This window comes from Crocodylus porosus, unplaced genomic scaffold, assembly GCF_001723895.1.
Source record: "Crocodylus porosus isolate Cpor-Errol unplaced genomic scaffold, CroPor_comp1, whole genome shotgun sequence".
NCBI lineage: Eukaryota > Metazoa > Chordata > Crocodylia > Crocodylidae > Crocodylus > Crocodylus porosus.
This window is the reverse complement of record NW_017728918.1, coordinates 47,137,385-47,164,142: the sequence shown is the minus strand read 5'-3', so window position 1 is coordinate 47,164,142 and position 26,758 is coordinate 47,137,385. Positions and strand designations below refer to the sequence as shown.

Genomic DNA, 26,758 nt, shown 5'->3' with positions numbered 1-26,758 from the left:
TCTTTCCTGCCATGGCAGGGTGTCAGACTTGATGATCTGCTCAGGTCCCTTCCAACCCTACCAACTATGAAACTATGACTTTCATCTGGCTTAAGAGAACTGGATTCCAATACTTTTTGCCTGTCAAAAATGTTTGACTGTACTTAAACCAAACTTTTCACATGTATACACTGATTGTATTGGCTATCTACCCTGATTTAAACATTTATGGCATCATTTTCTAAAAAGACACAGGTACACATGAAATCAGAGAAAGCTGGGACTGTGTGCCATCTTTAGAAATAACACAATGTGCTCTGGAGGTCTTATCCCAAGGTTGGAACTCTGATAAGTCTTGTTCTGATGATGACTCTGCTATTGACTCATTCTGTGGCCTTGGGCCTGTCTTTCTGCAGTTAATGAAGATAATAGTCCATCAAATTTCTCCTAGAATAAAATAATCAGAGGATGTGTCATGTTTTGACCATAACAGTGGTTATTAGATTTAATCACTGCTAAGTACTCTGAAAAATCAGGCCTTAGAATCTGAGGTCATTTAGTGAGATATGCAAATTGAGAGAGACATTTGCAAATATCAGCCTTAATCTCCTTCTACTTCAGTTACTCATGTGTGAAACCTCACCCTATCATGCCAGGGTGTTGTGAAAACACGTTCATTAATGTTTCCAATACTCAGATACTATAGCAATGAGTCATAGTGAAGCCCTCGAGGAAATGAAGAAGTCCATGTTCAATAGAGGACTTGTATGGAGAGAAGTAAATCTTGAGGTCTACACAGTGAATGGAAAAGACAAAAATAAATGTTTGAGCATCTGTCTCACTCTCTCTGGATTGGATCTTGCAAATAAAACTGCATCCCAAAACAGACAGATTCAAATTTATAAACTTTTAACTGCTGCTATTTTTCCAAATAGTTAACTTGTCAAATAGTTTATCCACTGTAGCTTCTCCTTCTTAAAATAATTTAAATGAGAGCTCCACATTTGAGTGGATTAAGTGATTGTGTGATTTAAGGGAATTAAGTGATTTTACCCTAGCATAACCAATTAGGCTACTTATTGCAAAAAGTAAGGGCATATAGAAGCAACCACCTGTCACCCTAGAATTGTTCTATATCAGAATTAATTAGGTTAATTAAACGCATTGACATTTTGGGCCACACTAGCATTTTTACATATCAAAGTATTTTCCTGAGGTGACTACCATATTTACCCAAATCCAAGACTATCCAATTTAAGATGCCCCACACTAAGTAGATTCTGTATATGAAAAATTGTAACTACAAACCATCAACCACTGCAGTACAGAAAACAGTAGGGGGTCAGGAGCACATAGCCCCGCCCCCTTTGCCCCCTCATAGCTATGCCTGCCCCCTCTCCAGCCATTTGCTCACTTTGCTGCCTATCCCTGCAGCTACTTGCCCCACCCCCATACTTGGTTGCCCTCCAAACATGCTTCCCAGACCTTGCCTCCTCAGCCACTTTTCCCCTCCCCTGCTGCCTGCCCTTCCCAACCTCTGCTCCCCACCAGAACTAAAGGTAATCAATAACAGGGTGGATTGGGGATAGGCTGTGAAGCCTCCCCTTGCTTCCCTTGAGCCACATGCTGTGGGTCTTCCCTGAATGCTCCTCAGTCACTGTGTGGTCTCCCCTGCCCTCCCTCCACTGTGTGCCCCCTCTTCTACAACACCAGTAACCCTAACCCAGGGTAGGCACCTGTTCAGCTTTGGCTTCAGAGTCACAGTAGCTAACTGACTGTGTCAGCTAGTACCTGAATCCAAGATGAGGCTTTTATCCCCCAAGTTGACCGGGGAGGAGGTAAAAACTTATCTTGGATTCAGGTAAATACAATAATATTATTATTCCTATATTACACACCAGGAACTGAAGCAAAAAGGTGAAGTGATTTGCCCAATATGACACAGAAGGTTACTGAAAGAGCTCATGGCCCCCTGAGTAGCCATGTATTGGGTACATTTATTTGAAATTTACCTTGTAGCTTTAATAAGAAAGAATCACATGGCAATTTAACACTAACTAGGGTACACTTTTTCTCCAAATGACATCAGGGTCTAGCTATTGCTGTTTCTGCAACTGAGGTAAGGGTTAGCTTCCATTTAGCAGGTAACTGTTTAGACACTGCAGCCCCTAAACAGTTACTGGCACTGACATATGATTTTCATTTCTCTCAAAACCAGATCTGTAATTAAGAGCAAGGCCATATATAATGCTTTATACCTGAATATACTCATGAAAATCAATAGAACACTTTGTGGGTTGGGATACTTAATGTGAGAAAGGTTAGCATAATGTATTCTATAATTTGTGCTATGAGGGTGCATCTACACATGTGTTTTACTGCAGAGTAGACTAATGAAACAGTATTAGGGTGAAGTCAATTAATTAACTCCACTGTAAGACAGTACTGTCAGGGACAGTAATATCTTAAGGCACAGAAATTTCCTGCATTTAAATGCATGTGTAAATACTGACCATGGGCATAAATTGCATCCAGTCAGCACAGCCAGCTAGGGATCTGCTCTGCCCAGCTCAAATTGCTTCTGTTACAGGCACACATGTAGATGTTGCACCTGGGAGCAGTTTCCTCCAGGTTATAAACAGCACCAGAGTTTATTGTGTTGCATTAATTGCACATGTAGATGCACCCAGGTACATCAAAACTAGTTCAGAATTTAATATGCCAAACCTTGTAATATTGTTCATACGGGTAATCATCACTGGTGCAAGTAGTCACATCAAGTTCAGTGGAATTAGTTTTGTGATGCATTATTGCCTTGGCAAATGAATATAAAGTTGAGTATCAGAGGCCATGAATACTAATCTCCCTAGCATTAGCAATTCTACTGTAGGCATATGGATAGTTTCTATTTTAGTTTCTCCATCAGTAACAATGAAAATACTAGTATACCTCTCATGGATGTGTTGTTAGTACTGTCCGTTTAGCACTGGGAGGATTTTATGTGAAAGCATGTGTTGTCATAGGGATTAACATTCCTAAAATGTAGACCAGATAGCAGGAAAATGGAACATGTACTCATGTTCCGATACAGCACTTCCCAATGCTGACATTCCTTTTCAACCTTAAACCTTTCCAAAGCGTAGGTAACATTTCTATGATTTCCACCTAGCACCAGGTAATGTTGCTAAGCACTGCTGCACTGAGGGACACTTAACTACTCTTCTGAAGTAGAGATAGCATTATTTCCAGGGAGCTGAAAATGCACATTTTCCTTGTAAATTTTGTGTATATTTCCTAAAGTGGAAAATTGCATAAATAATAGATTAACACTTGATAGGCTCTGATGCTTGGAACCTGAACCTTTGGATTGAGCCCTTGGTAATGAAAATTTTATGTGAAAAGGATTTTCAGTGTAAGTAGCTGCAAGACAAAAATCAGAATTGATCTGCATGATACCACCTGAAGCATATACATATTTGTGTACCATAGTAACAAACGTAGGGTTCGGTTCTGCAAGAAACTAAATGCCATACTCCTATTAAAAATACGCTGAAAAAAGGAAGCTGACTGCAAATATTTATGAGGGGCTAAGTCATTGTCCAGTCTACACAGATCTGCAGAGGTAGGGAGAAGACTTGTGATCCCACATGCATTTGCCCAGAAATGGATCCAGGATTTGCAAACGGGAGGTGCAGTTGCAAGCCCCACTCCCTGGCTTCTCCCCCTCCTCCCCTCCCATGGGCACAGGCAGACGGTGCTACAGGAGCAGCAGCTAAGGACTAAAGTCCCAAAGGTAAGAATTCCCCCACTACCTTCCTCCCCTTCCTCAGAGGCACATCCTCTCCCTTACCCTCTCTTCTCCATCCTTTCCTCTCTCTCTCCCCCTCCTCTCCTGCTTGCCACTGCCAAATGCCAGCCTGAATGGTGAAGGGAGCCCACTCCACCTGGACTGTGCAGGGGCTGCAGTAGCAGTGACCAGGGAACATGTTCCCCCTCCACACTCCTGCTCCCAGGCCACCAGGGAATCCCTGCGGGGAGCAGGCAGAAAGAGGGAATGTACTTGTCCAGAGCCTCCACAGCTGCAGTGCCAGGCTGAGCACAACCCCTGGGAAGTCCAGCTGGAGCAGGCAGGAGCTCCCCTCACCCCCTGGGTGTTGTCCCAGCATCTGGCAGGAGAGAGGGGTGGTGGGAGGGGAGATAGAGGGAGAGGGGACAGGACTTGCCTAGGAGCATGAAGGGGAAGGGAAAGGGGAGGGATGCTTACCTTCTTCAAGATATAAGCCCCTGGTGTCGCTCCTGAGGCCTGGTTGGGAAGCAGGGTGGCTGCACCACTGCATCTACTATAGCTCTGGCCCCAAGTGAATGTGGGAGTAAGTGGGTGTTTCTTGCCTGCTGGTCTTCTCCTGGAGGAAGTGACTGAAACATGGGCACCAGAGAGTGCACAAATGCGTGGAACCTGTCTCAATGCACCACATGAACCAGTATGATGGACTGGAAATCTTCTACTGCTCAAGATTAGTAGCACGTTACTCACTGCCTAGGAGCAAAGGAATTTCAGGGAAGACATTTTGCCTTTTAGAGAAGAATTGCACTAAAGTCCCTACACCTTATGGATAGTAAATGCACCATAGAGTTAGCACCATAGCAAAGGTGCTCTCTACTAAGAGGTAGGGCTTACTATCTGGAAAAAAGCCATGGCTGGAGCCCTGCTGTGATACATGCTATACAAACATACAGTCCCTATCTTTGAAAGCATATCATCTACAAGCTTCATTTTGCAGTTCCTTCACCCATGCCCAAAAATTATATTTGGACAATAAAAGTCTTCTGTATTCATCAATATTTTATGTAGCGCAATGGTTTCACTATTTCTTTCCCTTTTCCTCTGTTAAGCTTTGGAAGGAAGCATTTTTATTGACTCTAACTGAGATTTTCAAAAATAAGTGCCTAAAATCAGGCCTATGTTTTGGCATTTAAATAAGTGGATTCTTTCTCCAAAGTGCTGAGCAACCAGCACAGACTTCAGCTACATCCTCAGAACTTTTGAAAATCAGAACACTTCTGTTTTTGAAGTTCTTGGCCCATGTACACATATTCCCTTACCTCACAGGTGCCTTGTGAGGATAAAAATAAGTATTAAGACTATGAGGCACCCAGATGGTATGGTATTAGGACCATATAGGTCTTTGCCTAAAAAGCCTTAAATGGCCTAGGTCCTACATACCTACTGGACTGCCTCCTTCCTTATATTCCATTGTAATTCCTAAGGTCAAGTGAGAAAAATGTCTGGCATGTACCATCTGGGCACCAAATTCACTTGGCAAAAACACATGGGAGGTTGTTCTCAGTAGTCACTCCTCAGCTTGGAACTACCTCCCTTCAAGCTCACCAAAGCACAAGCCTGGCATGAGACCTTCACAGGTGGAGTTAACTTTGGGGTAATGTCTGAGGAATTGTCTTATTATTTATTTTATCCATTTTCATGACTTGTTTTCATGGGAAGCAGCCCTCAGCCTTTTTGTGAGGAAAGTGACACAGATATGTAATCTAGGTCAGTGATTTTCAAGCAAGGATGCTACAGGTACCTGGAGTGTCACAAGATATTTTTAAGGGTGCTACATAATATTAGCACTGTTAGTGTGCAAACATCTACATGATTCACAAGATAAACCCAAAGATTTCAAATAGGAATTCAGTGCTAATGACATGCTGACCTGATATGGTCTTTCTGAGTTCTCTGCAACAGCTGTATCATTTTTCTGTACTCAAAAAGGAGTGAAGACTAAGAGCTGGCTTTTTCTGAGGGGCGCCTTGCATCTAAAAAGGTTGAGAACAACTGATCTAGGTACACTAAGAAACTGTTTTGGCCTTTATGCTGTGCACTTAACTCTCGCTTGCCTCAGTGATCTTAACATATATTTTGACCCTACATGGTTTTTAACTCTTCTTGACAGAGCGCAATGGTTTTATAAACAGTTTGACACCACTCAGATTGAAATGTAATCCCTTTCTATGGCAACAAAACTGACCAATCGGAAAAAACTGTATTCTAAAATGTTCACCATTGAAGACTTCAGCGCAGATCAATGGACATTATGTATTAATGTAAGAGGACACAAAACTGAGAGACTGTCAAAAGATAAAAGTGCATCTAGCTTCCCAAAGCATTTGATTTTTTTCTTGTGAAGTCAGACAGCATTGAAATAATAATGCAGTGCTTCCCACATTTCCCTGTGGTGGCCTCGTTCTTTTAGGGAGGGCTGGTTGTTGAAAGAATCAGTCAGAAAAACTACAGCATACAATTGAATACAGGGGTTTTCTGTTAAAGAACTGGGTTGTTACGCTTACCACTGACTTTCTTCCTCTCACAGAGGTTAAGTCACATGTCAAGGACACAAATCTTAAGTAGATCTTATTGCTTACTGTACAGTCTTCCAAGTGAAGCAGACAAGAACTCATATATCAATGCATGTGGAGTAGCGTCCGACAAGTATTCAAGTAAAATACAAGTGGCATTGTTAAAATATATTATTTTTAAAATGTCAAGCAATAATCCATGAGAAATAAAAATAAGTCTGTCACCCTCCTAAAATGTTTCTTAATGTGTAGTGACACCATAAAAGCTACCTTTATTTATTACAAATTGTAAAATTGTGGCGTTGAACTAATCAAATTCAAATCAGTTCAACTGCATAATTTTCAGTGAAGAGGTGCTTATGAAACACAAAATGAACTCCAAACTGGAAGGCTCATTGCCTCCTAATCAAAAGCAGTCAGCTTTAAACATCAGCCAGTCAGGTGATAAGTTTGTCATTTCTCTGCTGCGTTCTTGGTGGGAAGTTGTCAAGAAGGCTTGACAGCCCTTAAACTTGCTATCACATTTTTCCCTGTTTATAAACCTCATGTTGATCTACTAAAATCATTGGGAGGCTGGGAGGAAAGGCACAATAACAGTAGTTCTGTTAAACTATATTTGCAGCAGTGTATGTCATGCAGAATTTATGGAATGAAAATATGTATAATTTCTGAAAAGAAATTTTCACCACCCCTCATGTCTGGTTCTCTCTTGTCTAATTGTGTCCGGCTGCATTGGGGGGACTGAGAAATATTAATGATTAATTGCCTAGGTGTCAGAGAAGTACAGACTTGTAATACATCATTAGAAGCCAGAGATCAGGGAGTCTGAATTAAAATGAGAAGCTCTGGATGAATGTATTACTGCTATATACAATTAACAGCACAGGCCAGAAATCATTTACTTTCATAATTTAGAACAATGGCAGCTCTCCGCTGAAAACATATTTACGGTAATTTTACATTGCTCTCTGCAGGCTTGGTACAAAAGGGAGAGAGATGAATTAATATGCACCAAAGCAGCAGAGGAGAAACCTGTCTTTGAACTGTTCTTTTCTTTTTAATCAGCGCAGCCTCTTCTGAAAATGAGACAGGATTATGAATAGGTGGAGAGCATCCAGGTTATAAAGGGCAAATCAGCTTTACATGATTTGCTTCTTCAGTGTGATGAACTGAGTTTGACCTTTATTTGACTTGGGTTGACCAGGTCTTCTCCATTTTAACCCAGGTCTGATCAGCAATTTCAAGTCAGCTAAACTGAAGTTACACCGACCATCTGTCTTACAGGTCTGATTTTCCTTCACTCTTAGTATTAATACTTCTGTCCTCAAAGAATTCTCTAATGTTGATAAATGTCTTCCATTTCACATCCACAAGTATGGGGTTCCACAGGAACCGTAGTCATTTTAATACTGGTTGGGGTCCCATTAAGCTTTGGAGGTTCTTAAATTGCTTCTTGGAGTTTATTTGTCAAATAACTCAGGGTATAAAAGTAGCACCATAAACATTAATTGAACAGCCATTAAGCAGTATGGCTGTTTGTTTTGGGTTGATAGAGGACATAAAACTTCATACCCTGTGGTGGAAAACAATTAGATCTGATGATGAACATGCTATTAAATATACCATTACCAGACTTATATCAGTTTAACTTTACAAAATAGCAACCAGCTGTAGTAAAAATAATATACAAATGATAGAAAGTCATATTTTGACTGTTATGTCACAGCCTGTTATAAATATTGTAGTTTCTAATGTTTTATGCTAATGGCAGTGACTAATGGCAGTCATTATCTCCATTCATTCTCATAAAAAACATCCTCAAGAGAGGATGATCATAACTAGAATGCTGTTTAAAATTAACTGTGTTTTTCTAAAACACAGAATATAAAAAAAATACAAGAGGTTGACTGGTTAATTTATTTTGTTTTGAGTATGTTTGACAAATACAGCTGTTGTTAACTGTGCCATGAGTTGAATTGATATCCCTTTTAGAGCTGTTTTTGGCATGCTAACACGTGTACACATGCCTTGTTTCACAGAACTCTCTGAAGAGAGAGATGTAGGTGAACCTTACAATAGAAAACCAATGGCTAGAATAAATCTGACACTGCCCCTCTAGAGGCTTAATATTTTTTAATAAGGACACTGAATTTCCTCATCCATTTCTTATTTCAGTTATGAATTCTGCTTACTTGACAGGTACAGAGCACTTCATTATGTGCACGAACAGAAATGCTTAAACGGATGAAGCAGCTATTTGCGTCTGATAGGAGCTAAGTGGGACATTAAATTAATGCCAAACAAGTGAGTGCTCTTTTTAGTTTCATTATAAATGGCTGCAGTATAGCAGTAATGTGTTGACTCTTATGTGCTGACAACTTCCATATTTCTTACAAACTTCCCTCAGATCTAGACATGGAAAGATAAATTCCTACTCTGCATGATAAAATTAGCAGTAGATACATTAATAATTGAATAAGGATCTCCTGAGAAATACCAGAGTCCACCAGGAGTGTTGGCGACTGAATGGTTTTAAATGAAGACTGCTGTCATATACAAGTACTTACATAAGCCCCGAGTTAAGAAGCAATGTCTGTAGCCTGTTTGGTATCAAGTGAACATCTTGCTTTTCAGAAACCTGAAGTCACTTGCATAACTGCATTTTCTCATGTCATGACCAGACTGCCTATAATTCATCTTGGCAGTGTACTTGCCAGCCCCCTAGTTCTGTGATTGTACTCTCCAGCATATAATCAAACTAAACTCAGCAACACACACTCTCTTTCTCTAAACCAGTGATTATCAACCACAAGATAAACCCAGAGATTTCAAATAGAAATTGATAGTGTTAAAAACATCCTGATTTGTTGTGATCTTCTGAGTTCTTTGTAACCAAAGAATTGCTCTATTATTCTTTTGTAGTAAAAAAAAAAAAGTGAAAATTAAGAGTGTGTATTTTCTGAGGGGTGCCTTTAGTCTAACTCTAAGTGCCTTGAGTCTAAAAAGGTTGAGAACCAGTGCTCTAAACAATGTTTTGGATACAATTGAATATAAGAACTGAGTACTATATAATGAGACCCAAACACACTCATCCCTAACCACACTCTTTTGAGCACAGTGAAAGCCCTACACTTGATCTATGTGCACGTTAGCTTCTTTAGTTTGAGACTTTGTGGGGCAGAGAGAAAAGAAAACTATATATAGACAAGTGAATGACCTATGGAGCATCTGGGGCCTACATGATGCTTGGTAGGAAACACGGCTGCCTGGTTTCTCCTGTAAAGGCCTTGATATCTAAATTATAGATATTAGTATGTAAGGATTTTTGCTGTTGATCCAATCTGTCAGCATTACTCAAACTAGTGATATGTATTTAGTGTGACTTCTAGTGAACTATAGCATTAGTCAGGTGGTCAAGTTATCTGCTGGAGTAAATCAGCACATATGCTGATTTGTGTCAATGGAGTAGCAGAAGTTTGAACAAGTAGGTCACACTCACACATGCAGGCACATGTGCTTGTGGGGTGGGTGCAGGGGTATGTGAGGGGTTTGTGGGTGGATTGATGGGGGTATGTCAGGGTGGGAGTTTTGGTTGGGGGCGTGGGGCTTGTGGGTGGATTGTGGGGGTTCAGCTGTGTGGGGTTTGTAAGTGGGTATGTGAGGAGTTGCAAGTGGGTATGAGGGGTTCATGGGGAATTGTGGAGGGGCCATCACACACCCACCTGCCCACACCCCCTACAGCATTAGGCAGAATCCAGCAGTGGGCTGTCCGGGTGCTCATGGCCCACTGCAAGTCAAGCCTTCTGGTGGTGGACGTTGCTGCCTGAGACTCAGGGGCTGCACTTTGCATATGAAGCGAGCCTGGTCCGCTGATGCACACTTTTAAACAGGATCAGGATGGCTTCTGCCATGACCTAGGGATTCCGGCACCACACATAGGAGCTGTGCGCCATCAAGCCAGCCTGGCTCCTGCCTGCATGTGCCCCATGTTTCAGTGGGCCAAGCCAGCTCTATGGAGGTAGGAGCCAGTGCAGCCCCATGGCACATGGATCCTGTATGCAGTGCCAGGATCCCTGGATCTCAGCAGGAGCCATCCCAGTCCCACCTAAAGGTATATCCCAGTGGACCAGACTGGCTCCATGTGCCATATGTAGCCCTGGGTCTCAGGTGACACCATGCGCCACTGTGGGGGCTTGCCTGCACCGGACCATGAGTGTCCCGATGGCCCACTGCTAGCTTCTGCTGTCCAACATGGTGGGGGCCTGTGCACCGTGTGAGGGGGCAGGCAGGGGACCCCCCCTCCCACATATTCCCCTCTCAGCCACAATCCCCCTCCACCCCCACACAATCCCGCCAACCCCCACATCCCTACTTACTGGGAACAGAGCCTGGGTCTGAGCCACTGCTGCAGCCTTGCCCTGCTTCTATTTCCCACAGCACACTGAGGCAGCATGCTGGAGTAGCAGGAGCATGTGGCAGGCACAGACCGAGCCTCTGATTGCCTCCAGCATGCTCCAGGAACATGCCCTGCACCGCTTTTTTCCTGAATATTTGTTTTTTATATACTGGGATATCCTGGCATCAAATTTAGAGTCCGCACTGCAAATATGCGGTGTGGGGAACACTTTATGTTTCCTGGTGTGCCTCCTGCAGCATCTCAGACTACTGCAACAGGCATGTGCTCACTCATCTAGACAAGGCTGTGGAGGGTGTGGCTAAGAGTGAGTAATAGCAGCAAAGTCAACTTGAACTGAAGAATCAAGTTGGACTGCACAGAAATGTCATTTCTTCCCAAGCAAACTATTGTCTGGGATTTCATATTATATTATGAGTCATAGGTTTGACCTATGTCTTTTCACTTAATTGATTATCAGTTAATTTTACAAATCCCAAAAACTAAAACACAGTGAACTTTACTATGGCTATCTATATCAGTATTTTCTAGCACTTCATATGTGATTTTTCATCATCTAAAAAAGAGGATAGTTGTAGCTTAGTTTCTGAATATATTAATGTCATCTTCTAACATTTTGAGTAAACTATGATATGATCTGATAAACTAGTACTGTCTTTAAACAATATTCAATATTATAAGTGTACAGTTCAATTTCTTCCTTTTATGCATGCTACTGTTGTTATTCAGCAAGGCTAGACTATTGTGGTAGCTCCATATACAGTCTGGTATTAATCTTACTCTGTTTAAGATATTGGATTTGAAACCTTTTTAGTGTACGAAACACTTGAACAGTTTCTGTTGTCACTTGAAGAAGAAGATAAGTCCCACAGATTCATATTCATATAATGAAGTATGTCTCTATCTATTAGACATCCTTGAAACATCCTGAAATTGACTCAAGCTGAGGAAATAACAGTACTTTTTCTTTTCTTTGTGGTATCAGAACATGGATGCAGTTGTTAGAGATCAGTGTATAACAGAAGAAGGTATAAACATGCTAAAAGAATATATTTAATGTATACCTATATTAGAATGGAACTTTATATTCTGCTGCACATTAATAGGATGTGGAAAGTATACCAGATGTAATTATTATTAATCATTTCTGAACAGAGAAAATATCTCAAGGATGTATTTTCAACTTAATGAACATATAGGCTAAGTACACATTCAAAAAGCTTGAGGCAGAATGGGTTCAATCTTTGTAGGTTTTTCTAAACTGTGTAGCTTGAACCAATAAACTGAACTGATGTTCATCATTTGGATGGCTTAGATAGGCAGAAGCCTGCATTAGCCCGGGGCAGGAGTCTGGGGGTGCTCACATGCACCACCCCTCATGGCCAGCTGCTTAAGGCTCCTCACCCAGCCCAGTGGCAGCTCACACCTAACTGGCTGGTAAACATACACCACCCCACCCCTGATGTCAGCTGCAGGGTGGGGAGGCCCAGCAGAAACTATGTCCCTACCACCGCCTCTTAGAGGGGGATGCAGAGGGGGGAATGCAGTACCCAGCCCTAGGCCCCAGCCGGGGGCTGGCAAGTGTGGGAAAAGCTCCCACCAGCAGGGTATGCACCCCCTGTAATCTGGCTAGCAGGATTCCAGTTGGCTTAGCCCTGCCCACTTCCTGGGCCCCTGCCTGTGAGAGGGGATGGGGGGAACACACATACCCAGCCCGGCACCGGTCCCCCTCAGCCAGGGTCTGCCTAGCATAGGGGAAAGACCACACTGGAAGTTTTTTGCTCTCCTTCAGCCCATCTTATGGTGCTGTAATAAGCTCAACCTGCCCCCCTCCCCTCCCCAGACCCCACCTATGAGAGGCAATGGCCAGGGGGTAAATACATTGGGCCAGCTGGGCACTGGCCTACCCAACTGGGGTCTGGCCAGTGCAGAGTGGGGAAGCCCCAACCATGGGCTTTTCACTCTCTTGCAGCCCAGTGCCCCACCCCTTCCTCAGCCCCCCACCTCAAGAAATGCTTGGATGCTTATTTTGCTGCAATCCTTTGACCCTAGTTGACTTGATGATCTTTGAGGTCCCTTCTAGCCCTAACGTCTATGAAAAAAATCTAAGAGATGAGGAGGAGTAGAGGGGGAATGTTCTGGCCTGGCCGAGGACTGGACCCCCCTAGCTAGGGTCTACCTGGTATTGGGGAAGGAAAGCCCTCATTGGGGGCCTTTTACTCTGCCACAAACCAGCCCCACCCCTTCTCCAGTCCCCACCTGTGAGAGTTATAGGGTGAGGGAGTGAACACAATGGCCCAGGCAGACATTTCCCCCCCAGCCAGGGTCGCAGAGAAGCCTCCACCAGGAGCTTTTCACTCCTCTGACTTACCAGGCTGACATGGGCTCAGACCTCTCCATCTTTGAGAGGTAAGGGGGTGAGGAAGGGAATGCACCAGCCTGGCCTGGCACCAGCCCCCCAAGCCAGTGTCTTCCCAACATGGAGAAGTAAAAGCCCCCACCAGCCCAGCAAGGTTTAGCCCTGCCCCCTCCCCAGGGGTTTGGGACACTAGGGGGCTCATTCCCTTGCCCTCCCCCATCCTGCCAGGCTGACAGGTGCTGTCCTGTCAGGGAGCAGAGGCTTTAGTTCCTTAGTTCTGTGATAGCTATGGGAGGGGCCAGCCTGCTCTGCTGAAGCATACAACGTAGCACAGGGCTGCAAAGCATCCTGGGATGCTGATGGACTGTGAGTTAACTTAAATTGGGAAAGAATCTGGGACAGAATTACCATAAACTGGTTTGACCTAGATCAGTGGAGTCTGATACTACATCTAATCAGGTTCATTTTACATTAGTTTTGCCATTTTGAAAGTGGTTTATGTGCACTGAACTTCTGTCAGGTTTAAATCAGTTTCAGATCACTTAAACTGGTTTATGTGTAACTTCTGTCCCTAGCCATATTATTTCTTACACAACTGTTAATGATAATGACATACATACTTTACAAGATGTCTGTACCTTTATAATTATCTGACTTTTTGATGAACTGGCTAGATACAAGTATAGCCGCATGATTTCATTGCTTTCCTTAGAGGTGAATATTCCTAAATAGATACAGGAGAAAGGGGTAAGAAAACTTTATAAAAACATTCATGTGCCATTTAGCAAGGCTTTATGCTTCACCAAGTGGGCTTAATCCTATTCATACAGGAAATTACTATCCCATTTTCTCAGCTGCTCCCTGTGTAGTTTCTTATTCCTGTGAAATTTAGTTTCTAGAGTTTGCTCTAGTTTCATAGTGAATGTGATACAGCTGGTAACTTTGCATCTTTTGCTAGGGTATGCCAGTCACTTCAGAGGCATTATTGTTTATCCTCTGTGTTTGAAATAATCATCAGATTTGCTATCTCCAGGCAGTTATCACTCCTGCAGAAGCAAACACAGATGTTTCTAAAGCCTTCCAGTAAATGAACAAAGCAGTGGCATTTATCCAAGCTTCACAGGTCATTGGATATTCAAAACAACAAAGCAAACCAAAAGAACCCTCTCCACACCCTGTCTCCTTTACTAGCATGATAATTAGGCTAAATAACCATGTGCTTTGGTATTTCAGGACTTCCTAATATGCAGTACTGCTGAGCAAGATCAAGGGTGATTTTCCTTTCACTCATTGCTTTATAAAATAGCAGTGAGTTTTGCCTTAAACTACAGTTCTAGATAAGAAGTAACTCAATAAAAATTTAATTTCATTTTTTTTAAATTACTCCAGTTCAGATTTAATCTATTTAAAGTGTAAAGATGGTTTGGGCCTGAAACCTTAACCTGAAATCTTGAAGTCAAGCTGTGTTCTTTTGGGTTTCTGTCTCATGACCAGTACTGATGTTTGCAGTTTTGTCTTCATAGCTCATCCTCTGTTGCAGTTGTACTCTTGATTATACCTCTCCAAGATGGTAAAAAAAAGAATTCTGATAGCAGAATTTTTATGTGCAACTGTGACTGAGTTGATGCTTCTATTCCTATTCCTATTTTCCCTTGTACCCAGAGGAATAAATTATGACTTAGGCTTGGATACTTGATGTGTTTACAGCAGTGTAAGCAGCCTTTTCACCAGAGTACAAGGGGAATTGCAATATAATATATAGCTCTCTACCACTGTAACTTCAACAACCTGGTATAATCCTAGCCCAGGAAAAGTCACGGTAATTCTACCCAGGTAGCAGTCACACCAGGCTAAGTGTCATAAGTTTGCATTATCCAGGATAGCTGTTTGCCTGTTGAATTGAAAAACTTTCATCCAGTTTTTATCAGAAGAGTATTGGGCCAATTCAATATCATACCTAAGCATACTCTTGTGAGCACAAATGTAAAAACCCTACAATTGATCTATGCGCATCTAAGTTTCTTTGGTTTGAGTCATGGTTGGGCAGAGCAGAAAGAAGACTATGTGCAGTACAAGTGAATGACCTATGTAACATATAACACCATATACCATCTGGCCCATGGGTCTCCAGCTTAGCTATGAATGTTGCTACTGCTTAATACCAGGATCTTCCCTACCCTAGTTTCTACTTCCTGACCCCACTACCTTGGGGGTGGTTCAGTGCAGCCCATGGAGTCCTACAGAACGCATGGCCCGAACAAAAGGTGGGGGTGTCATGGGGCAGGACACAGAAGGATGTCTTACAGTGGCTCTGTACACACATTCAAATAATCCAGGATAACTGTCCTGGGTGGGTTTTTTTCCTGAGATAAAAACTGACCTGTACAGAAGTTGAGACAGAGAAGCAAAGAGCCTTCAGTGGGGACACTGGGCTGCCAGGGCTCCCTAGACCATACAGCCCAGAAAACTTTGCAAGGGTGTTTTTAAGTGAATGCAGACATGGATCATCAGGATCTAGGAAGACGGGGGCAGGGTCTGTGCCATGCACAAAAGACTCCTCCAGCCTTTCTCCTCCCCTCTGCTGTATTGGGCCTAGCTAAGGCAGGGTAGGGAAAATGCTTATATGCTTCCCTTCACCCAAGTGCTACAGTGTGATTCAGGGAAGGAATACGCCAGGAACAGAACATGCCCCCTAAATGCTTCAGCATTGTGCTTTTGCAGCTCAAAGCACTGAGGAGGTGTGCTCTGCTCCCTTCTTGGCTGCGACTGACACACACTTTCCCTTCCCCTGTGGTATTGGGAGAGAGAAGCAACAAAGCACACTGGCTGCCTGTACAGAAGTTCTATCTTCTGAAAGAGTTTCTCTGGGGAGCCACTTCATTCAGGTTATTCCTGAATTATTTTTCTCCCAGAGCGGCCACTTTTATGAACTTCTGTACACTTGTGGTTTCTCCTGAGAAAGCAAGGTCTCTCCCTGGAGAAACTGAACATCCAAGCCCTGTGTCTATGTTGCCTGTAGAATGAAGGTGAGGCCTCAAGGGGCCTCCAGCTGCTCAGAAGTCAGACAGCCCTTTATTAGGCAAACATGCTAGAATCTGCTCCCTGCCATCCTGTGGCAAAGTATTAATGGTACTTTTTATTAATAGCTACCCTAGAATAGATGCTTGTCTTCCTGTTCCAGGTCCTAGTGTAATTTACATCAGTGTACAAGATGGTTGTAAATTATGTTGGTGCAAATATGTTCTGTGTCCAGGGACTTTTTGCTATCTGTCTATGGAAAGGAATAACAAAGAGAACCCACTTTTGTCTCTACCCAAGTTATCCAGACCTTGTACAAGAGCATGCAGGAGTTAATGGGTGCCCAAACACCTCTTGCTCCTTTTGTAGAGAATGTGGGCAGGATGGCCAGTATAAGTGAACCAGAGCAGGAAAGTGAAAGCTAGTAATTGTCTACTATTATGAGCCAACAAATTCATGCCTCCTACAGCAGTTCTTTCCATGAGATGCCCCTTACTATGAGTTGTGTCATAGGGATGCAACCTAGCCCAAGAATCCACATAAATACATCTCCATGGTGAGGTCCATATTAGGCTTCCAGAAATTATGTCCTTTCCTCTTACCCAGGTAATTCAAAATAGCATCATTTTCTGGTTTGCTATGGTAGCCATGGCATGCTGTCAGGAGCATAAAGCAATACAACCAAGAGAGGCAGGTATAATTTGATTTTGGCTAGTAATGCCTCACGCAACCCAGCTTCCAATTAAGAATAGCATCAAGAGACCCACTGAGTTTGATTTTTAGGCCCCTTACTTACCATGCATTATTATTTAGCATTATTTTATGTTGCACTGAACATTCATGTGAAATATATATCCTTGCGGTCCCCTGGTATGAAATAGACAATACAGAACAGATATTTTATACGTTTGGTGACCAGACGAAGGTCGTGTTATTATGAAGACTGTTATGAAGACTGCTCTCCACTCCCTCCTCGTATAAATCTTTTTATTAGGAGTTTAGGAATAAAGAACATTCCATTTTTTGAGGCAACTTGTTATAATCCTTCAGTCAGAAGGCCCTCAAACTCACTAGGCAAGGGCACCTCAAAAATAGTCATTATAATGCCAAGGAAGTTCATGATTACCCTTTCATGCACTCTTTGAAAACCTAAAGAGCCACTGATTTCCTTAGTCAATCACATGTACTTTCACCTGTGTCCATTCCCAGAGGCCCTAGAACCTCAGATAGAGACAGAGAGCAGGAGCTAGCAATATGAAAGAGGCAATATAAAGTGAGCTGTCCTTTCCTTAGGATTTCCCTGTGTGTAGTTTTATTTTTCCTCTTTGACTTGCTAGAGCTGGTTGGCTGGTCTTTTAGATAGTTGGATTCCATCAGGCATTGGAAACCTAAGCAGCTTAAAAAATAGCCAGTCAAGAGAATACAACTGAGTATTTCAGTAGTTCAGGCTACAGAATGCAATGGCTTTACCTTTTTAAAAAGGATCAGGAGAAAGGTGTGTTTGGGTGGTTACCAGAATGGTTAAATAAGAGCTTGAGAAGCAGTGTGAAGATATGCCTGAAAGCATGTCTGAGGCAGAGTAGGAAATTCCTTCTTGACTGATAGAAGGCAGCAATTTATAGAAGCACTTTGCCAGGGCTGATGGAGCTGTTACTTTCTATATCCAGCAAGTAGCCTTTCTTTCCCAGTCAGTGAATGAAGAGGCACATGCCTTCCTCATTACTGCATTTAATGACTGCTGCCCGTCATCTATGAATTCTTTCTTTCTACTTTCCAGTCCATTTTGGTGATGCCTTTGGTCATACAGAATTTTTCTTCAGCCTTTTGATTTCTTTTTTTACACTGTCTTTTGGGGATAACTCTCCATCTCTTTTTTCCAATCTTCTTCAGCAGACTCTTTACCACTGAGAGTTGAATATTGGATTTGGAATGAAAATCTCTGTTTTCAGCTACCTTTATGAAAACATTGTATGCCAGAAGAAATGGAAAGAAATAAATCCAAATAAGTCTATCTGAACTCAGATAATTAAGAAGAAGACTCTATTTCTATTTTTCAGGCCCTCCTAGATACATGAGCTCTGTGAAATACTGATTGTCACTGAAAATCCTTGAGTTCTATTGGCTATGACCAAAAATCTATGTTGTCAAAGTTTCATGAAATGATGAGTGTGAAAACTATATTACTGCTTTGGGAAAATGGCAAGAATGTGAGAGTTGACTAACGAAGTTAGCAGTGTAAGTGATGTTTCATTTTGTTTAACATTATGTAAATGGGTTCCCAATGTAAATTACTATTGTCACTCTACCCCACCACAGCTTAAAAATTCTCCATTCCCTGCTCAACTTTCTTTTCTCCCACCTAAATGTCCTTTCTGTACCCCTGCCACTGCCTTCTCATTCTCAGTTAGGAAATCGATTGTGGTTTTTCTTACCACACACGTTCTTCCAGGAGATCTGTTCTATGAATTATCCTGTGATTTGTAAGTGATTAGTAAAGGAAGGGTAAGAGAAGAAACTCCAATTGCAGCTGCAGTGTCGCTTGTTAGGTGGGAAGAAACAATATGAAAGGGCGTATTTTCAGCTGAGTATTTGGAGGCTGAGAGGTTGTGACCTTCCAATCAGTGTGAAAACAACCCTTACATGAACCTCCAAATGGTGGCTGCAGCAGTAAGATTAATCAGGTCTGCTGGAATGTGCTAATTAGCCTCCACATCTCATGTATCAGTGTCCCTGCACTTGAAAATGGTGGTGGGGGCACTTTAACTAAAACTCATTTGATGAGCTGTAGTTAAAGTGACCCTGCCACCATTTTGAAGCACAGGGACACTGATACATGAGATGCTCTGGGAGTTCTAATTAGAGCAGCTCTCAGAGCCACTCTAATTAAAGCACCCCCCCACCACCAACCCAGGAGCACATGGAAGAATGTCCACAATATGTAATGACACTAAGAAGGCCAGGTGAACCTTTGATACAGCTATGAACTGTGGTTCAGATCTACCAGTATACCCAGATAAGAATCATATAGGAAGAAATACTCTAAAACTGGGAGCCAGTGCTTATGCTACATGAGACTAGATCATGACAGTGAAATAGTAACAATCTGGTTTTTGAGGCTGTTAGTGTAAAGACCTGACCAAAGAATTAAGAACTGAGGAGTAAAGAGTAGGCATCACTGCTTGGAACAGCAAAACTTAAATACCTATTAAAGATTTTGCATACAGTAAGAATTTCCTCAACCTAAATGTCAAAGGTACTTTTGGGACTAAAAGAAGAATGTCAGATGAACCAATTTCTAGTTAATAGCACACACAACCAAACTCTGGAGGCCCAGGATACAAATCTAAAGTTATGTCTGTAAGGATTAAGTGCCAGGACTCTGGACAGTGTTGCCTAGTAGATGTTGAAAAAAAACAAAGCTCTGATGGATACTGGAAGTGTACAAATCTTTCTTCCAATAATTAATACAAACAACAAATTGATCAACCATAATAACCTATGTAAATGCAACGTATAGAGCCTGTCTGAACATTAGAATCATGACGAGGTTCACAGACCTTTCACCATGAGACCATTCAGAGGGTGTTGCTAGGGTTAACCATCTCCTTAGTGGAGTACAGCTGTTGTGTCCTGATTGCAGGGCTTATCAAGGTAGTTAAGGGCAGAGGAGTATGCAAGGTTTGGTAGAATTAAGTAATTTCCTAGTAATTAACAGGGAGATGCTTCTGGACAGCAGGCAATACTCTAAGGAGGTGAGACTATGGCACTGAGAGCTAGACCTCCAGATTGGATGTGAAACACTAAGAGCATAGCAAATTTCATGTCAGAACAAGACAGTTGTCATTTCTTCCAGCAACCTGTCACTGATAGTGGCTAGTAACAGATACTTTGGGTATAATTCTGTTTCCTTTTGTGCACCTAAATGGGCATTTTGAGCCCTGCCTCTGCACTGTAGATATGTGAGCAAGCACACATAGACTACATTCACAATCACATGAATGTCTAGAGTGTAAAATCTAGGAAAACTGGGAAGAGGGTCGTCCCATGTTTTAGCCTCAGTTACTGAATGATTAGTGCATTTGCCCAGGAAGCAAGTTCTGGGTTCTGGGTTTTGAACAGAAAGTTCATATATATTCATGATTAAAGAGTTTTAAAAAATTAGGCAGAGCCTCAATCACGTGAGAAATGCTAACTGGTTCTAGGGGAACCTCTTGGACTAGTAAATTTTATAAGATTGGTCTCTAAAATCTGTATGGAACAAACATAGATTATAATTTAATACAAAATATCAATTGAGAAGTTTCAGCAGTGTTCTCTAAAATACAGTCTCTATATCAACATAACCTTCCTGATTTTTGGTTCATTCAGTGAAATTAGCACACTTCCCAAAAATTTATAGAGAGCAGGAGAAATTATTTCCAGACTTTCATATGTACTAGATGTACCATGTATCTAAAATGTAAACAAATCAGAGCCAGTTGAGCCATAATCCTGATCTCAGTTTAAAGGAAATCAGAAACACAAATGTTTGGATTAACAACCCCCCTGAAAAGTAAGTACTTCGCTGTTGACCTTCAGCCCTGTATTTTCTCTGCAGTATCTGCCTTGTTCCTGTTCTCTAGACTGTACTGCAAAGTAATATGGCTAATCACAATAGTAAGTCTTATGTCTGGTAATTTGCAGGTTCAGCATCCTAAAGACTGATCCAGAGGACATTGAAATCAGTGGGGAGCCTGTCACTGACTTTGTTAGGTTTGGCTACTACTGAATATCATGCAGTTAAGATACAGCTGAGATCAGACTGCATCACAAGTTGGTAAACATTAAGAATTATTGCAAGATTTGCCTTAAATGTTCCAACATAGGAAACCTGATCCACTTAAGAAAACAAATAAGACTAGGTATGTGAGTAGTTTTACGAAAGTCAATGTGACCACTTAATATACTCCTGTATTTAGCTGAATCCAGGCCTAAAGTTTAATTTTTTTTCACAGACCTGACCTTACTGTTCTACCTTGTTACTGTCCCCATAAGCTCTCCAGGCAGGAAATCAGGCAGTTTTCTGTAGGAAACGTACCAATGTTTTAGCAGGAGTTCACTGTAACTTATACATTTCCACGAAACATTTTGGTTTCCATAAGTCTTTGCTTTCCAACAAAAACCTCTTCTATTAGAAAATTATTAATCAGATTCAGTTACACAGATATCAGCCAAGCAGGTTTGGTTAAAAGAATCAAATTAATGCTTTCAATCAAATTGTAAATAAAAAAAACTTTAAAACAAAACAAGTCAGTATGAAGATGATCACTGATGTTTACATTTTTTTCACACGCTCTTATTTTCACTTTGTGCCAGTACAGAAACATGGAGTCCAGGAACAGATTCCATGTCATGTAGAAGAAAAGGAACATTTTTAAAAGTGACTCTCACTGCTACTCAGTGCAACATATCTCGGTCATGTCATTTTCAAAGGATAAAAATCATTATTTTAGCTTGTGCAAATATAATTTGCTCTTTCACTTCTGCACTCTTCCAAGCAATCCAAAATCCTAGGCAGCATGAAAAATACTCTGACCTGTAGCAGCAACAGTAACCTATTTCCCTTTCAAAATATACTGATAGAGCACTTTTATGTGATGACATTTTAACCTGCGAATAAAGCAAAATGGTTACTGCTGTCATTAAATAATGAACTGTGTAAATTTCAGCTGTTGGGCATGAATTCAGTGCCTTCAAGAGTGAAAAGAGATATTTCCAATGGTTATGATTTTTGATGTTCATACTCTGAAATAATCCATACAGTGGTATGGTCTGGGTGAATCTAATTTTTTTGCGCCCTTACTCATACCTAAAAGGTCTCAGGAAATAATAACAAAACCTATTTTATTATGACTTCAACCTTGAGGCTAGAATTGGCTTGGTACAGTGCTATAGTGTAGTAGTATATTTTATCCTCAGTTTTATCATTTTACTTCCAAATATTTTATGTGTTTCCTGACAGTTCATGTTAAGTTACTTTATTCCCACTGAACTGGAAAAAAATCTGAAGTTGTTATACAGAGATATATCTCTAAAGGTAACATAAAAGTAGATAGCAGTGTGTGTGCATGCCTGCGCATGTGGTTGGGTGTGTTCTAGGAAATGGAAAACAGAATACACATGCATAAAAAAGTCTTATTTTTCTGGATATTTAAGTTATGTCTTGCAGAGGTAGAGTATTCACAAGTCCAGTTAAATTCTATGGGAATGCCTATGCAACTGAAAACAGGGCCTTTAATATATTTTTCATCGACATTCTCAGGGCCAGATTAAGGCAATCCACAACAAAATCCCCATTTTGTGTCACTCCACCTACATATGCTTGGGCCATTTGCCAATGCCCAATTTAAGTGGAAGGTGGCAGGACTCACCATTCTTTAATGAAAACCAAGGGTCACTTTGGAGAGACCAGGTTATACTAGGGACCTACCAAAATCACAATTTCACAGATTTCGTGGAAACCAGGGAAAACAGCATTGTCCACACTTTCCTGCGAAATCAACCAAAAAAGGGGAGTAGTGATGTAGACTGAATGAAGGCACCCTCTGCCAATCAGTGGCAACAGGCAGGGCTGCTGGGGTCACTCCACCAATCATTGGTGAGGGGCATGTCTGCCATGAAATTCCTGTGAGACTGGCTCTGTGTGCCGTGAGTGGGCCACGAGAGACCCTGTGACTTAGGTGGCTCCCTACTTCCTACTTCCTGCATTTACTCTACATATAGAACCCTGCTTTCCATCAGTCCCTTCATAGCATCTGATGAAGTAGGCTGTCACCTGTAAGGTTACGCTTCTCTGAACTAGGTAGTCTCTAAGGTGCCAACCTGCTCTACCTTCTGCCTGACTCTAGACTAGCAAGAGCTAACTGTCTAGAAACATGGTGCATCGGCACATGCAATTAGCATGTAGCAATAAACTCCAGCACAGTTTGCACTGGAGTTTATTGTTCCTAGTTGCAGCATTTATACGTGTGCTGGGGACCACAGCATGTTGAGCTGGGGTGCAGCATCCCTAGCTGGCAGAGGCCCGGGAGGTCAGCATGCCAGCCCAGAGCTGCTCCACCCCAGCTCAATGTGCTGTGGAGGAGCTGGCTTGGGCACAAAGATGGTCCAGTGTGGAACTAGCTGGCAGGAAGCCCCTGCACTGTAGCACCCTCATGCCCCAGCCAGCCCCAGTCATCATCTAGACACATGTTTCACCACACAACTGTAGGACAGTACTTTTCCCAGACAAAACTATCCTACAGCAGAGTTAATTTACTGTGCTCTAATACATGAGTACATGTAGACAGTGGTGCTTTACTGTTGAGCTAATTATCTCCGCAATAAAGTGCACATATAGAAGCACCACAGAGCATATATCTGTATAGATGAATAGAGAACGTTGCACTCTTTCACTCCTTCCCCCTCAAGTCCTTTGTTCTTTATTTCGCCTTCCGCATAGCTTTGGTCTTGGAATTAACATTCTATTTAGGTTTATTTATGTTCACCCTTCTCTGAGCTATCATTTCAAAGTTATCTGCAGACCCAGACAGTTATTTTAGCATATTCATGCCTTAATCCAGCCATGATTAATTTAGCCCATATTAATTGGATGGAGTATTAAGGTCTAACAAAGTGCTATGGTGACACATGCCCATACTGGGTTGAGCATCTTTAATAAATCTTTTGCTGTCAATGATATAAGCATAGATATTAGATGTTTGAGAGTAGGAGATAGATAATATTTTGTATTGAGGTTATCACAAAAAAACACAAGTGTGCTTAGTTTTTAAAACAATATTGGCTCTCATATCTGGGAGCTTTCATATACCTATAGCTGTATGTGCAAAGATTCTCCACAAACCTGGCTTTGATTGTATTTAGTAACAATACTAGTCTCTTTTGCCATAGAACTTCCTCTTCTTTTGAAATGCAAACAATAGACAATCAATGCCATTGTTATTCAGATAGAATCATAGAAAATTAAGGTTGGAAAGGAGCTCAGGTTGTCACCTAGTCCAACCGACTGCTCACAGCAGGACCATTGCCAACTTGATCATCCCAGCCAAAGCTTTGTCTAGCCAAGTCTTGAAAACTTCCAAGGATGGAGATTCCACCACCACCCTGAGTAACCTGCTCCAGTATTTTACTACCCTACTAGTGAGAAAGTTTTTCCTAATATCTAACATAAACTTCCCTTGCTGCTACTTGAGACCGTTGCTCCTTGTTCTGTCATCTGCTGCCACTGAGAACAGTCCATCTCCATCCTCTTTTGAACCCTACTTCAGTTAGTTGAAGGCTGCTATTAAATCCCCTCTCACTCTTCTCTTCTCTGAACTAAATAAGCCCAGTTCCCTCAATCTGTCCTCATAAGTCATGCACCCCAGCCCCCTTGCCATTTTTGTTGCCTTCTGTTTGACTCTCCAATTTGTCCACATCCTTTCTGTAGTGGGGGGCCTACTACTGAACATACTTCTTCAGATGTGGCCTTACCATTGCTGAATACAAGGGGTCACTTCCTTTGACCTACTGGCAACACAACTACCAATGCAGCCACATATGCTGTTAGCCTTCTTGGCAACAAGTTCATACCATTGGCTCATATTTGGCTTATTCTCTGCTTATCCCCAGGTCATTTTCTGGAGAGCTTCTGCCCAGCGAATCAGCCCCCAGCCTGTACTGGGGCATGGGATTGTTCTGTCCCATATGCAGGACTTTGCACTTGTCCTTGTTGAACTTCATGAGATTCCTTTTGGCCCAATCCTCCAATTTCTCTACGATTAGGTCACTCTGAATCCTATCCCTGCCCTCCAGAGTATCTACTACTCCCCACAGTTTCCAGTCATCTGCAAACTTGCTGAGGGTGCAATTTTAGCCATCTTCCAGGTCATTGATGAAGAAGACGTTACTAAAACTGGGCCCAGGATGAAGACATTGAACAAAACCAACCCCTGGGGTACTCCACTTGATACAGGCTGCCAACTAGAAATTGAGCCATTGATACTACAGTCAGTAGCAGTACTCTCTGAGCCCGATGCTACAGCCAGTTTTCTATCCACCTTACAGTCCATTCATCTAGCCCACACTTGCTTAGCTTGCCTGTGAGAATGTTGTGGGAGACTGTATCAAAAGCCTTGCTAAAATCAAGGTACAACACATGCACCAGTCACCCCGCATCCACAGAGTCAGTCACCTCATCATAGAAGGAAGATTGATCAGGCTTGACTTCCCTTGGTGAACCCTTGCTGACTGTTTCTAATCATGTTTTTCTCCTCCAAATGCTTTGTAGTGGATTCCTTGAGGATCTGCTCCATTTTTCCAGGGACTGAGGTAAGGCTGACTGGTCTGTAGTTCCTTGGAACCTCCTTTTTTCACTTTCTTAAATATGGGCACTGTTTGCCCTTTTCCAATCATCTGGGACCTCTCCTCATGACAATGAGTTTTCAAAGATGATGGCCAGTGACTCTGCAATCACATCAGCCAACTCCCTCAGCACCCTTGGGTGCATTGCGTCTGGCCCCGTGGACTTGTCCAGCTTTTCTAAATAGTCCCTAGCTTGTTCTTTCACTAATGAGGGCTGCTCACCTCCACCCCAGACTGTGCTGCCCAATGTCTGGGAGCTGACCTTGTGAAGATTGAAGTGAAAACATCATTGAGTGCTTCAGCCTTTTATGCATCCTCTGTCACAAGGCTGCCTCCCCCATTCAGTAATGGACCCACACTTTCCCTGATCCTCCTCTTGCTACTGACATATAGAAATGTTCTTGTTCCCCTTCACATCCCTTGCAAGTTGCAACTCCAATTGCACTTTGGCCTTCCTGACTTCATCCCTGCATGCCTAAGCAGTACTCTTATACTCCTCCCTGGTTATTTGTCCAAGTTTCCACTTCTTATAAGCTTCCTTTTTTGTGACTTAGTTTACTGAAGATTCCCTGCTAAGCCAACCTGGTCCTCCGCCATATTTGCTAGTCTTCCTGCACACCAGGGTGGTTTGTGGCTGCACTCTCAGTAAGGCTTCTTTAAAGTACAGCCTGCCCTCCTGGACTCCTCCCTCTCCAATCTCCAAAAAATTTCTGGATTGCCTGCACACTGGTATATTGGCCTCCCAGCAGATGTCAGGGTGACTGAAGTCCCCCTTGAGAAACAGGGCCTGTGATTGGGAAACTTTGGCCACCCAACTGTTTGAAAAAAGCCTCTTTCATCACTTCCCCCTCATCTGCTCAGACAGTGGTGGTGGATGGGTCATTTTCAACCTGGAGGGATATGGGCAGTGGGGTCCCCCAGGGCTTGGTCCTTGGGCCTGCACTGTTCAACATCTTCATCAGTGACTTGGACCAAGGGATAAAAAGCACCCCGTTCAAATTTGCTGATGACACTAAGATGTGGGAGGATGTGGGCATGCGAGACAGGAGAAATAGGCTGCAATCAGACCTAGACAGGTTACAGGGTGGGCAAATGAGAACAGGATAGGATTCAACACTAACAAGTGCAAGGTGCTCTGGCTGAGAAGGAAGAACCAGCACCATATCTACAGGCTGGGGAACTCCCTTCTTGTCAGTGCAGGGGCAGAAAAGGATCTTGGAATCACTATTGATGCCAAGATGAACATGGGC

General features: G+C 42.3%; 1 protein-coding gene and 1 long non-coding RNA gene across 2 annotated transcripts in view; one reads left to right on the top strand and one right to left on the bottom strand.

The window, feature by feature from the left end:
• The window catches only part of KHDRBS2 (KH RNA binding domain containing, signal transduction associated 2), a 739,858-nt gene that overhangs the window by 707,523 nt on the left and 5,577 nt on the right, over positions 1 to 26,758 (top strand). Inside the window, exons 11-12 of the mRNA XM_019537588.1 lie at positions 7,562 to 7,620; positions 8,536 to 8,640. The gene's annotated coding sequence lies outside the window, so the exon portion shown is untranslated. The remainder of the gene's footprint in view (positions 1 to 7,561; positions 7,621 to 8,535; positions 8,641 to 26,758) is intronic.
• LOC109311761 overlaps positions 11,064 to 26,758 on the bottom strand; it is a 25,486-nt gene continuing 9,791 nt past the window's right edge. Inside the window, exon 3 of the long non-coding RNA XR_002101605.1 lies at positions 11,064 to 11,306. This is a non-coding gene — a long non-coding RNA (uncharacterized LOC109311761). The remainder of the gene's footprint in view (positions 11,307 to 26,758) is intronic.